The following is a 13,486-nucleotide window of genomic DNA, read 5'->3' on the forward strand; positions in this document are numbered from 1 at the left end:
CTATCTTCAGCTCTGTGCTGGGAAGGGCAGTCTTTTTGCTAAGGCTAAGGAGAGGCTAGTTCAGTACTGGCTCTGCTCAAGACTTCTTGTTTGTTCTTGGGTCCCCTGGGTAAAATCCTGGCAGTCCTGAAGTCAATGGGAATCTGGCCATTTTTTTTCAGTGAGACCAGGATTTCACAATTTGACTCCAACAGGGCTGGTCACATGCTTAAAGTTAAGCACGGGTGTTTGCAGATTTTGGACACCCTTTCTGTGCATCAGTTCCCCATTGGTAAAATGGAGATTGTAAGCATACTAGCCCACAGTTTTTAACCCGTGCATCGCAAGAATATATGAAACGGTTGCAAACAATCTTTAAAAATGGATTCTCCTTTAAAGAAGAAAAACTTGGGAACCTCTTACTTTTCCTTCACAGGCTGGCAGTTGCAGCCTGCTTGGGGCTGCTTTGTGCCCCCCTTGCCCCACACACTGGGGGCAGGGGACAGTTGGTCAGGGGTGAGGGGCACTGGGCTGGGACTGGCTATCAATGTTTACAAATGGGTCCAGCTACAAAAAAAAGGTTGAGAACCACTGATCTAGACTGCAAACTTCTCGGGGCTAGGACTGGGTCTTTCTGTGTGCACAGAACCTGGGAAACCTGTTAATATTAAAAGAGACTTTTATCATTTCTAAAAACTTGAGGAAAAGAAATCTCTCCATGAGTGCACCTAGTGTTCAGCAGGACTGATAGTCCTCTTTCTAATGAACCCTCATAAATTGGTATTCACTCTGCCCTTCCTTCTACAAAACAAAGTCCCATTGAAATACCCAAACTCCATGTTGAAAGTTTATAGAAACAACAGTTCAGCACTTGGGAAAGTGCTGTTAGAAAACCCAGTTGCACTGTATGAGTACAAAATACCAAGAGAAGATAGCCTACCTAGTTCAAGCCAACTTCAAGGCTCAGCTCTTTCAGTCTAAACTCATTTTCTGACAAAATCTCCAGCTAGCATGGGTTAAAGTATCAAATGATATTAATAAAAATAATCTCAAAAAGGATGCAAACAGCTACTACATTGGATCTAATGCACTGCTCAATACCTGTGAAAATCTCATGTGAGAACTTTTTGGCATCACATTTCTACACAGCACTCCTCTCTGGCACTTGCAGGTTCTTTACACTATAACTTATATAATTTGGTAGAGCCAACCAATTCTTCCCAGGAGTGGGAAGAACTGAGGACCACTGGAGAGAAACCAAAAAAACCTCAAAGATGAGGTACTCAAGTTCAGGTTCAGGAACACTACTACCCATGCTCAGTATTGTAATGGATTATTACACTTTAGTTATCATTATATTTCTTTGTGAATATCAAGGATATTTGAGGTGGGCTATCACATTCATTCTCCAGAAAAAAAAAGTGATCCTCTTTTTTGCTAGTAAGACTTATAGGGACATATTCCAATGGAAGGAGCAACACACATTCTGCCAGAAGGTATCAAAACCTCTTGGGACTGCTCATGAAGGTACCCATGCATTATAATGCAGGTATTCATAACATGGCATGGGATAACAAAGGATATACCCTGAAAAGATTTAGTAATTCACATGGGCAACCATAATACCATACATAACTAGTATGGCTCAGCTGATCACTGAGCAAAGAAGAGACTAACCTGTGTGGCTCATTCTGTCTAACTGGAATGAAGACATAGGCTTAAACAGTATCACAGCTGCAATATATCAATAGAGAATAACAATGGCAGCAACATGGGTAGTAAGCAGACTAGAGCAAAGTTAAACACTTGTGTTTGAAGCGACATTTTTCCCTTCTACAGAGTTTCTAAGTTGCTCTATCAGTGCTTGGGAACTCTTCAACTGGCCTGGATGTTTCAATGGCTCAATATCTCCTCAAGGCTGAATTAATCATCTGCTGGTGAAGCCTTTAAAGTTGAGTAGGAACTTACCTGCATGCTTCAATCAGGTACAGTTCCTAGATTGGCATGACAGAAGCTAAAATCCTTTAGCTCAGATGAAGCAGAACAATGAAAGATATTTCTCCAGCAAAGCTTAGGAACTTCTCTGAAGTTTCTCTAGGCAGGGATGGACCTCATCTGCCAGGTGTTGGCAGAAAAGCTAGAAGCCATTCTGAAAAATATATTATTCACTACAGAGCTAAGTTAACTGTGCCTTTGATGTGCACTTAACAAGTGTAGTGAAAATAATGTTTTGTGTGTATACTGAATGGGAAATTATCACATTCTCAGGATTTGGCTAAATCAAAATTGGTTCCTCTCTACCCCATGTCTTACAGAGGGCTGTTCCCATGGTAAATTCCAGCTTTCAGATCTTAACGGTTTCAACTGCAGAGCAGCTCAGCAACAGATTACATCTATATATATATATATTTCTATACCTAAATGTATGACTTTATATAAAAATAATCTGGAATATTCTTGCTCAAACTTGCCAAACTTCTAAACCAGAGGTTTTCCAACTGTGGTCCATGGACCACCACTGGCCTGCGAGCTCCATTCAGGTGGTCCACAGAAAGGTGACCTAAGGCTAAAGCTGACAAACATTACACCCAACTTCCCAGAACTTTGCTAAAAAAAACCAGGCACATCCATTGCATTAGAAAGGTAAGACTACTGATATTAAAATATGAGTTGTGTGCTTTGGCTTGTAGAACAAAAAAGACGGTTATTAAGTGGTCTGCTGAGACCCTCAGCAATTTTCAAGTGGCCCATGAAAAAAAAAGTTAGAGAAACGCTGGTCTAAACTAAATGCAGTGCAAGTAGTTTACCCGAGTGTTTACTCTAATTGTTTAGTTATGAAAACCTTTCGGTGTTCTTCATATTGGTTCTATACAAGAAAAACAATGCAACCTCTGAGATAAGAAAGCAAATACTATTATTATCATATAACAAATATTGTAGCTAAGTGCATCTATGGGGAGGCATCAAAAGTGTACATATGCAGAGGTCTATACTAATTGAGGTGCAAGCCTGATAAAGACTCTATTGTTTCTCCTTTTCAGAAGGATGATTAATACCTATGTTAGAATATTATTGGAGAAAGGCAGATTCTATTGCCATAAAGCAATAGTCACAAGCTTACATACTTTGTTCACATCAGGCACAGAGATGAAAATAACCTTGATAAAGTAATTATGGAAGCCATGCAGTAGGTCTTTTAGTAGAGGACAGACAATGAGGAGATGAATAGATGGTGTGCTGCAGCTCACTAGAAGGTAATCAAGAGAATGTTCAAAGCTAGCAATAGACTAGGAAGACTCTTGAAAGTTCTGACATATGTCAACGATGAATAAATGGATTTTACATCTACTGAGTACAAGTGTCTATGTTTTTGGATACCTAATTTCAGAATCCCCGATTTTCAAAATTGTAAAACACAAGCCCTGCTGACTTCATTGATCTCTTTTATCCACACTTTGTTGATACCTATAAATCAACTGGACACTTACATTGGAGGAAGTAAATGCACTTGACTTCATTGTGATTTTACTAGGTATTCAGTGCTGGAGGATAGTTTGAACCCTTCCTAAGAATCTTGGTTATTGCATCAATGACCTGAGTTTAGTATGTCTTCAGTGTATGGTATGTCTGTTGTTTCTCTCATTTATCTTTGTTAGTAAATGAAGACAAAGCAATTACCAGCTTTGTGCTGAACCACAGAGTAGCTGCTTTCTGGGATAGGTAACTGCAGGTGCTTCTACCATGTGTGCATTTACTGCACAGTAACTGAAATTGCTGTGCAGTATGAGCACGTTTCCTTACATGCATGTCCATGGTAAATATGGTGACTTATGCTGACTTGAGTATAAATTTGATACCTGCATTATGCAGGTATCAAATTTAAGCCTATTTAGTTACTGCACAATAATGCATATGTAGACACCTTACTGCACAGTGGGTGCCTCTATGTGTGCACATTTACTGCACAGCACCCAAAAATTACTGCACAGTATGGGTAAATATGGTGTCTTATGCCAACTTTGGCATAAATTTAATGCAGGTATCAAATTTACATCTGACTAGTTCCTGTTCAGTAATGTACGTATTGATACATTACTGTGCAATAATACTGTGTGTGGAGACTAACTTTAGCTTTGCTAATTTTGGCAAGTCCTAGAAAGTTTATATTAAGTTGTAACATGTTACAGCATTCTGGTGTTCAAACCTAACCTGAGCTGACCAGCATGATAGGCCAGAAAATTCTGTTGTGTGGAAGAACAACCTTCACTATGCAATTCAGACCAAAAAAACAAATATAACAAGCCTCAATTGTTTATAATTGCAAGATGATGGAACCAATTTCCTTTAAATCTGGCTCATTCCTTAAAGATCAGTAAATTATAATTAAAAAAAAGTACATTTAAAAGGAAAATGTCTCATATTCAGTTAACACACACACCATTTTTTTATGAAACATGAAATTAGTTTTCCACATGGTTTTTAATACAGACTAAATTGTAAGTACATGGATGCTTCTGGAATTTTATATATATAAAATAAAACATACATACAAATATAAATACACATACACAAATATAAATGTATATACAACATCTCTATATCATCAGTAATTCATATCAGTCTCTGTGTGTGTACATTATGTTCATTATGTATATTCACATACAGTATATCCATATAGCTGTATCAGATAAACTCTGCATTTTGCATCTGTAGAATCAAAAATACAATTTACTTTAGAAAATATCACTTATTTTTTGGGAACTTACTGTGTATGCCATATACTGTCAACTGAACTGTCTGTGTAGGAGCAACAGATCTTGCTAAAATATATAGTTAAATTTGAATTGCAATTCCATTACATACACTTCACTTCAGTTATTCATAATATTGTTAAATAAAATCTTTCTGGACTGAAATTGGTTCCATTTGTAAGTAAATTGTATTTTTGATTCTACAAATGCAAAATGCAGAGTTTATCTGATACAGCTTTATGGATATATGTGAATATACATAATAAATATAATGTATACACACAGAGACTGGTATGAATTATTGATGATATAGAGGTGTTGTTTCCCCAGTAACAGTACAAGGTATTTTCTGAAACATTCTCAGCATATTTCATGTGGTATGTGCTATGCATCTTTGCATTGTAGGCAAGCAGAGTTGATGGAGGGGTGTCTGTGGCTTAATAAAATTAATGCAAAAGCTCTGGTGAATTGAGTGGCACTGTTTTCTAGTGGAATATATGTTTGTGAATGTAACAGGGCCCTGCCCCGTTACTATGGGTTCAGGGGAGTCTGAACAGCCCCACACCCCAGAAGCAGCTCTGCACACCCACCCCAGACCTGGGAGAACTCACTGGAGGCTGGGGAACCAGGTCCTTGGACCCAGGGAGTCCCATAGCAAGGGAGCTGACATGTGTAGGGAGTGAGAGAGGGTTAGCCATGTGAGCCCAGGGTGGGAAGGAAAAAAGACACTGAAAACAACCTTATGGGGCTACACCTGGTGAGGGAGCAGGCTGCCTGGAGCCACTGGGAGTTAAGCCAGGGCCAGGCATTTATTTTGGGCATAGGGCTGTTTACTGAGTTTTGGTAAGCCATTAAGGGCCACGTGACAGGCAGCCAGGAGCAGATAAATATTAATTTTCTAAATTTCTTAGGGGCTCTGTGGGCTAGACAGAACAGCCTGGCGTCTGCATTTTGCCTGCCCCTGAGTTAAGCACTCACCAGGAAAGCCTGGAGCAGGGCTCCTTGCTGTTTGTTTGCTTGCTTGATCATTTGCTTTGTTGCACAAGCCTGCAAGCTCTGCAAAGCCTCTGAAAGGTAAGAGACAAGGAGGAGGTGAAGCCTGGAAGAATCACTGGAAGACAGCTAAGTGATAACTTATTTGTTTGACTTCTTCTGTTTGTTTTGCATTGCTAACAAGCCTGGGGTGGCCTCTGGGTATTATCCACTAGCCTGGCTGCAGCAGAGGCAAGGGCCCTGAACAGTGGGTCCTTGGCCAAAGCCAGCAGTAAAAGTAAAACTGGTCAGCTCAATTAGCTTGACCAAACACCCTGCTGGGATCTGTCCAGACTCTGCCCATAGCTGCCTACAGTGAACTCATTTTTAGCAATATATGAATATTGTTATATGAAATAACTGTACTTATAACAACCCATGGCACATGTAAATAGTTTACAGGAAGCATTAGAACCACCAGGGTCTTCAATCCTTTTCTGCTTCAGGAGGCTTATTCTACACTTTCTCCTTATAGCAAATGCCCATTCATATTTTCAAAAAGGCCTTGTTTAATTGCCACTGCTACCATTTCCTAAGCTTTACCCAAGGTCAGGTCTCAAAAGGGAAGAGAGCTCTGTGCTTCTGCACTGTTCACATGTACCTACCGTGTTTCCCCGAAAATAAGACACTGTCTTATATTTATTTTTCCTCAAGAAGACACACGATGGCTTATTTTCAGGGGATGTCTTATTTTTATTAAGTATACCGTGTTTCCCCGAAAATAAGACACTGAGAGAGACCCACAGTGCTGAGTAAAACAGCAGCCACAGCTTTATTCTTCCCCCTGAGGACACACAATGCCTAAAGCAGAACTTCCTGCTCCTCACTTCACTGAGGAGACTTTTACTTTCACTTTCTATTTCTCCCTCTCCGGTCACCTCCGAGATAGCAGCTGTCACGATGGGGCAAATGAGAAGGGCTGCCCGTCTTATTTACCGCTTCGCGCCGGTAGGCTTAGCCACGCCTATCACTATGTCTTATTTTCGGGGTATGGCTTATATTGCGCAAATACGTAGAAATCCTGCTACGGCTTATTTTATGGGTATGTCTTATTTTCGGGAAAACACGGTAGGACCATTTCTAAGTGTACCAAAGTATCCAGAATAATAACCTTTTTAGTGTAGTATTGGAAACCCAAAACATATCTCAGGGTTTTTTTTCATTGTACTAACAGAGCCACCAATCTTTGCAGGAACTTCTAGGACCCACTGTAATACATATAAATATGCAGTGCTTATAAAAGGTAGAGTTGTTATTCTAAAACAATGGTTCTCAATCTTTCAGTCCTGCATGCCAGATGAGTATGACTGGGGACTGTCCATGGGCCATATCCAGCATGAAGTTGGTCTGCAGGTGTAATCTAGCCATCCCACACAACAGACCCAGCTATGGAGTGACACTATGCATTGGCCTTAACATGTGCCAGCTCTATCTAGTGCGCAGAGCTGTATCTATGGGTCTCTCCAAAGATATGGAAATTTGGCAGGAGAGCAGCAATTACCACTGCCAAATTTTTGAATCCATGGGGAGACCCGTGGATTGGATAACATAGCCTTACGGGCAAGAGGTTGAACACTGCGGTCCTAGAATAAAATGCTTGCATGTTATCAGGCAAAACCGTCTCTAAAAGGACATGAAAACTTGTCAGGTAAGCACTGTACGAGTGGGGGCTATGAAGGTGGTAGTATAAAGCAGAGTATAGAGAATTTTGTTCTTCACTGGTATTTAACTACCAAAAAACCTCATCTAAAATACTATATTGTCATACATACTATGATGCATGCTTCTTTGCTTGTTCTATATTTTGTCTTCCCATTAATGTCAGTTATGAATTGTCTATGTGACTTCTTTTCACTGCTAAGTTCTTTCATAGACCCTTTAAAATGCATGATGAATTTTTTTTCTTAAAAGTCCCTTAAATGTTAGTAATAATTATTACCCGAAATAGCAGCAGAAAATTGATGTCTGTATTTAAGAAAAAGAAATCATAAGATTGTTCTATTTGTTCCATTTTAATTATTTTTTAAAATTTAATTTATTAACATAATTCCAGGAAAAAACTGTAGGTGGGCTGTTGCATTAGAATTTTACTTTTTTTGGGGTTCAAATTTTGGTTAGGGCTCAAATGGCTATTTGTTTGGAGGCCACTCACAAAGAACGATGTAAAGGAGTGGGAAAGGTAGATGAACTCTTCATTATGTAATTTACATTTTGCGAAAGGACAAAATCTGGACAGCCAAATCTTTTCTTAGCCCATAGAGCCCAATTATGTGCCCTCATTCAGACAAAATTACCACTGAATTCAAGAGCTAAAAAGCAATAGATCTGGGCCCCTACTGGAAGTTTCTCTGTGTCAGAAAAAATATCATCCAGGCCATTACCAGAATAACAGGTGATTACTGGCCAAAATCAGAGCAAACAGAACAGTAAAATCCAGGCTGGACAAAATGACTTGTTTTCTCCTTGTGTCAGGTATCCAGGTTGTAGCCATATTGGTCTAGAGGAAAAGGCAATCGGGACTCATAGTAGAGATAATATCTTTCATTAGACGAACAAGATTTTTGCAAAAAAAAAAAAAATTTGCAAAAATCTTGTTGGGCTAATAAAAGATATTAGGACTGTGCAAAGCTTCAGTTGCTGATTTGATTCAACCAGATTTGGTGGCCAAATCTCCAAATCCAAATCTAATCGAGAGATTCTTTATTCTCCCCGAATCGAATTGGAACCCTCCAAATTGATTTGGAGAGATCTGATGATTTGGACATAGGCACAGTTGTAAATCTTTTTTCTACATACCTCAAGGTACCAGGCAGCTCATGAACGCCAAGGTGGTGCGGCAGATAGAGCATCCCACAGGAGCGCGGGGGGGTCCCTGGCACAGTCTGCGGCAGGCCCAGAAGTGGACCAGAAGCACTACAAATCCTGATTGCCTTTTTGTTTTCTCCTTGTGAATTTTGCATGTGAATGCAGAAAGCTACACCAATTTTTCATTGGATTCAGTTCATTTATCTCAAAGTAAAGTGTTCATATGTCTACCAACGTACCAACTGCAATATGTTTTCAAGTGAGAAAGGTGCAAATGTTAGTTTATTGTCTGCTGAGCACTTTGCATGAACAACTGAGGACCATCTTTTTGGAACTTAGTCCCAGAGTCTGCAATAGATAATCTCAATATTTCAGTGGGAGTAATTGCTAAATTGAGGCGATCAGTGGGTTTTTTTCTAGTAAATAGTCTTTGAAGAGATATTTTGCAATTTGACACTCTTACTGGGGATGTCTACATAAGTTTGTAGATGTTTTGTGCAGATGTAGCGTAATGCATCATGTTTTCTTTGATTTTTGCATAGACATACCATAATGTGCTGTGTGGTTAACTTCTGATTTTTTTTTCCCTGTACATTCTCTGTAAGGATTTAAAATCCCACATTTTTCACTGTAAGAAACATGCTATTAAAAACCGATGGGGGAAACATGTCAAAGCTAATTATTCAGTTATAGTTTATTTAAAACTAAATAGCAATATTTTTGGAAGGCTTTATTTTTAATGAGCTTTAATTGTCACTGCAACCCCTTGGCACTGATTATGGTTTGTTTCTCTGGAACTGCATATTTGCCAGACTTGTAATTGAAGGAGGTTGTTGTCCTGGTTGCTGCCAGTATGAATGAGAGAAAAAACTTACTTAATTCTGTGTATCAATATCTCACCATGAATGTTCTTATGAGTTGTTTCAAGAAATCAGGATACCTGACTGTTTAAGCATTTATCTATGTAAGTACAGTCTTGTCTCATGTGAATGTCTGCCAGGCAGGAACTAGGCTGTCAGCTTCATCCCGTCAAAAAAGACTTTCACTGCCATGAGCTAAAAACAGGTTCCAATTGTAAAGTCACTCTTGCCTGGACTGAATTTAAAGTCAGCTCCTGTAGTTAACAGAGGCTGCTGGAGGCAACTGTGTGGAAAAGGGCATTAAAATAATATGTCTAATAATTATTCTTTTGACTCCATTACACTTCTACTCTTTATTTTCATATTCAGTGGAAAATGAAGGTAGTAAATACTACATAAGGGCAACTAATACTGCATAATAGTTCTTGTTTTGGTACATTCACTTAGTAGTGATTTATTAAGGGCTGCTGAATAAGCCTGATTAAAATGCAAAAACAGTTCTGAACAGTAAACAACCATGTCTAAGGATGAAAAAATGGGACCCACATGCTGTGCATGGAAATTGCCCTTAACAACATGGCCTATTGTTGAACAGATAGGAAGCCAAAGGTTGCTTGTAATCAAATTTGAAGTTTCCCATCATTTATAAAAGCAGCACTTCCTTGTGTAAACGTTTCAATTTGTTGCTGTTAAAAACTGCTTCCTGACTTAATCCTCACAGGAACCCAGGATTTCTTTTTCTGTCAGGTATAAAGACAATTTCAGATAAAGGAACATTTGGATTTAAACAAGCTAAAACAAATACCCTGGGTTTATGCATTCCCACAGAAAAAAATTCTGATTAATTGTTAAGGTCAAATAAGATAATACTGGGCTTACTCAGAATTATTCTCATTTGCCTGCAGATAAGAGTACAAAATAATAGAGACAAGAATAGCACAGCGCAGCGGAGTTTCTGTAATTTGGTGCAAGAACTGGAAGCCCATTGCACATTATCATTTTTTCTTTCAAATGACTAAGAGTGATTAATTACAGAAACTTGTAGAGTAAGGGTCCAATTCAGGGGCCATCAAATCCAGTAGAAGCACAGTCATTAATTTCAATGGACTTTGGATCAGATCCAGAGTGAAAAATATCATTCTTAAAAATCAAAGATACTTCAGTAATGTATTTTGACAAACGTGCTTTAGTTTCACAAATACTCTTGAAAGTAATGAAGTTTTAAAGCCTAGCTATGCTGTAAATCCTATTAAGTGAAATCCTGTCCTTTGAACTCAATGGAGTTTTGCCATTGACTTTACTGGAGCCAGAATTTCACCCATCGTGTCTTGGTTACAACATAGTAATTCCCTAATGTGGTTAAAACAGGGTTTTGTCTTGCAACAAAGAGAGACCCAAACCCCATTTTAACCATGTAACATGATTCAAGAACAGGGCTAAATACAGGTCACGCTAATCTGCCCTGCAAGACTACTTGAAAGTTTTATTAATATTGTAACTTGGTTCTTTCATACAGTAGAATTTACACGGTTGCTAGAAACTCAGATTATGAGACAATATTACCAGACTCTTGATGAATCTTTCTCAGAAGAAAGGAGAGATCATATTGTGTTTAAACTTACTTTGATTTAAAAATTAAATTATTAAAATGTGGTAGAATTTTACTCTGCCTTCTATATGTTATGTGTAATTTTTATTGAAACAGAACAAAATTGAACTAAAAATAAATGGTGAATTTGTTCAGATGAAAAGAATTGTTGATCAGTGATGTCAGTATCTTTGTCTAGACTACACAAAACCAATGGAGCAACAGACCAGAATCTTCTCAAGATGAGAGGAATTATCCTCATATGGGCAGTTTTTAACTGCCTCTCAAGACAGCTAATTATCCCATATGCAGAACTGCATAAGCACAGTTATACTGCAATGGTCTGTGTATCCTGCCTCCCAACCAGAAGCAGAGTGTTTCAGGAGGGCACTGCCTGACACAGTAAGCACAATGTATAGGCTTATCTTTACTGAACATAACAGGAAATTCTGAAACCACCAATAGAAAAAAAAAAAGCAGTATCAATCAGATGATGTACCAGGAGTGGTATATCCATTGGAAATAAGGAAGTATTTAATGACATTTTACAAGGCATCAATGAGACCTCTTCTGGAATACGGTGTGCAATTCTGTCATTCAAGTTCAAGAATGATGAATTGAAACTGCAACAGGTGGAGAGAAGGACAACAAAATCACTGGAATGGAGAATTTATATGAGGAGAGACTGAAAAGCTTAGCTTGTTTAGTCTAGCATGACCAAGGCTGAAAGGGAATATGATTTATGGCTATATAGTATATCCAGGGAGTAAACACCTGGGGAACAAAAGCTAAAGGACAAGGGTAGCATGAGAACAAATGGATAGAAGCTGGATGTGAATAGTTATATCCTAGAAATTAGATTTCTAACAATAAGAATATTATGCTTCTGAAATAGATTTTGCCTATCCTGCTAGCAGAAAACTGTTTTTTAAAATGGGACTTTGTCAGTTTTAAAAGGGATCATATAATATGTTTGCACTGAAATAGAAGGGGATTAGATTTATAACTGAACAAATCCAGTGCTCCTGTGATAGAGGTGTCATCGCTGCATGGATCAGGACTACATGCTCCAGTATTCCAAGCAGGGATTTACTGCCATACTGTTTTACAGGTCTTAAGATACGGTATGTTTTGCTGGGACAGGATGACAACAAGAACGCAAATAACTTTCCCCTTAATTGTGTCCACAGTACTACCTACATTATGAACTCCCAGTGTGTCAAATTCTGCTCTACATTATTTTTCCTACCACCTTCCTTATCTCTCACTTCAACTTCTTTCAAAAAATCATCTTGCTGAGACAAGCAGAACAAATCAAACATTGTAACAATTTATCTTTATCAATTGTAAAAGCTATAAATAATTTTCAAGGAACCAGATTCTGGTAATAAACATTATCTTAAACTGTCCAGCCAAAGGGAAAATGAGGGCACCATAACCAGATTATCCCCTGTGCAAAGCCAGAGTCCAGGAGCAAGTAAATGGATCATATACCATGCTGTGGTCTTCCTGTAACTAAGCTGCATGTCTCAGGCCATTTGTAGACATGCTCACCATTTTCTAAGCTGTGTTAATTGATTCACATCACACAGTTCAAATCATTTCAATTTGAATTAAGAGTTAGTAGATGATCATTGACCATCAGGGAAGTTCTCCTGCATTTCTGCTCTTCTTCAGTAGAGACACCAGGGGGCGTCTGGTGCTACACCTGGTGATGGGCACAAGCAACAGCAAGCCTTAGATACCTGCCATATACATGTTAATTAATACAGTTAAAATTGCCTGCATTAATTTTAATCCTCATTCAGTGAAGATTAGTTAATTCAGACTGGAGCCAATTTTAATTTGGATTACAGATGTCCATGTCCAGTGACAGCTGTAGTCCAGATTAAACCTAGAAAAAAGTAACATCTATACACAGCCTCACAGACTGAAACTGAATCTTTCTATATTGTGCTATTCTTTTCTCTCTTTCCAGTGGGATGTATTTATCTTTTATTTTGAGATTAAACAAAATGGAACTTTAACAATGACAGAATCTGAGTGCTATCACTTATCACCAATTTTTTTCCTAGCCATTGTTATTTCAGATTACACAAGAGGGATTTTGCAGCAAGCCTCTTTTCCCCTTTAAAAACTTTATGGGCTGAGCTGCAAACTTCGGCAATAGGATGATGCGTCAGTGAGAACACTCCAGGACTAGCCTTAGGAGATATTATGTGTGTCTGCATGTCCAGAGTTTAGTGCTCCCAGGCATAATGTTTGAACATGCACCTGGGAGCAATAAACTCCGGAGTTTACTGCTGTTTGAATGCACGCCGAGGACCACAGTGTGTTAAGCCAGGTCAGACTAGCCCTGGCTGGCAGGGGACCCAAGGGATCAGCCTAGGGCTGCTCCCCCTGGCTCTGTATTCTGTGAAGGGACTGGCTGAGACACAAGGGTGCTTCAGTGCAGGGCTAGCTGGCAGGTA

Source organism: Crocodylus siamensis, chromosome 4 (genome assembly GCF_052110815.1).
Source record: "Crocodylus siamensis isolate JL-2025a chromosome 4, ASM5211081v1, whole genome shotgun sequence".
In the NCBI taxonomy this organism is placed as follows: domain Eukaryota; kingdom Metazoa; phylum Chordata; order Crocodylia; family Crocodylidae; genus Crocodylus; species Crocodylus siamensis.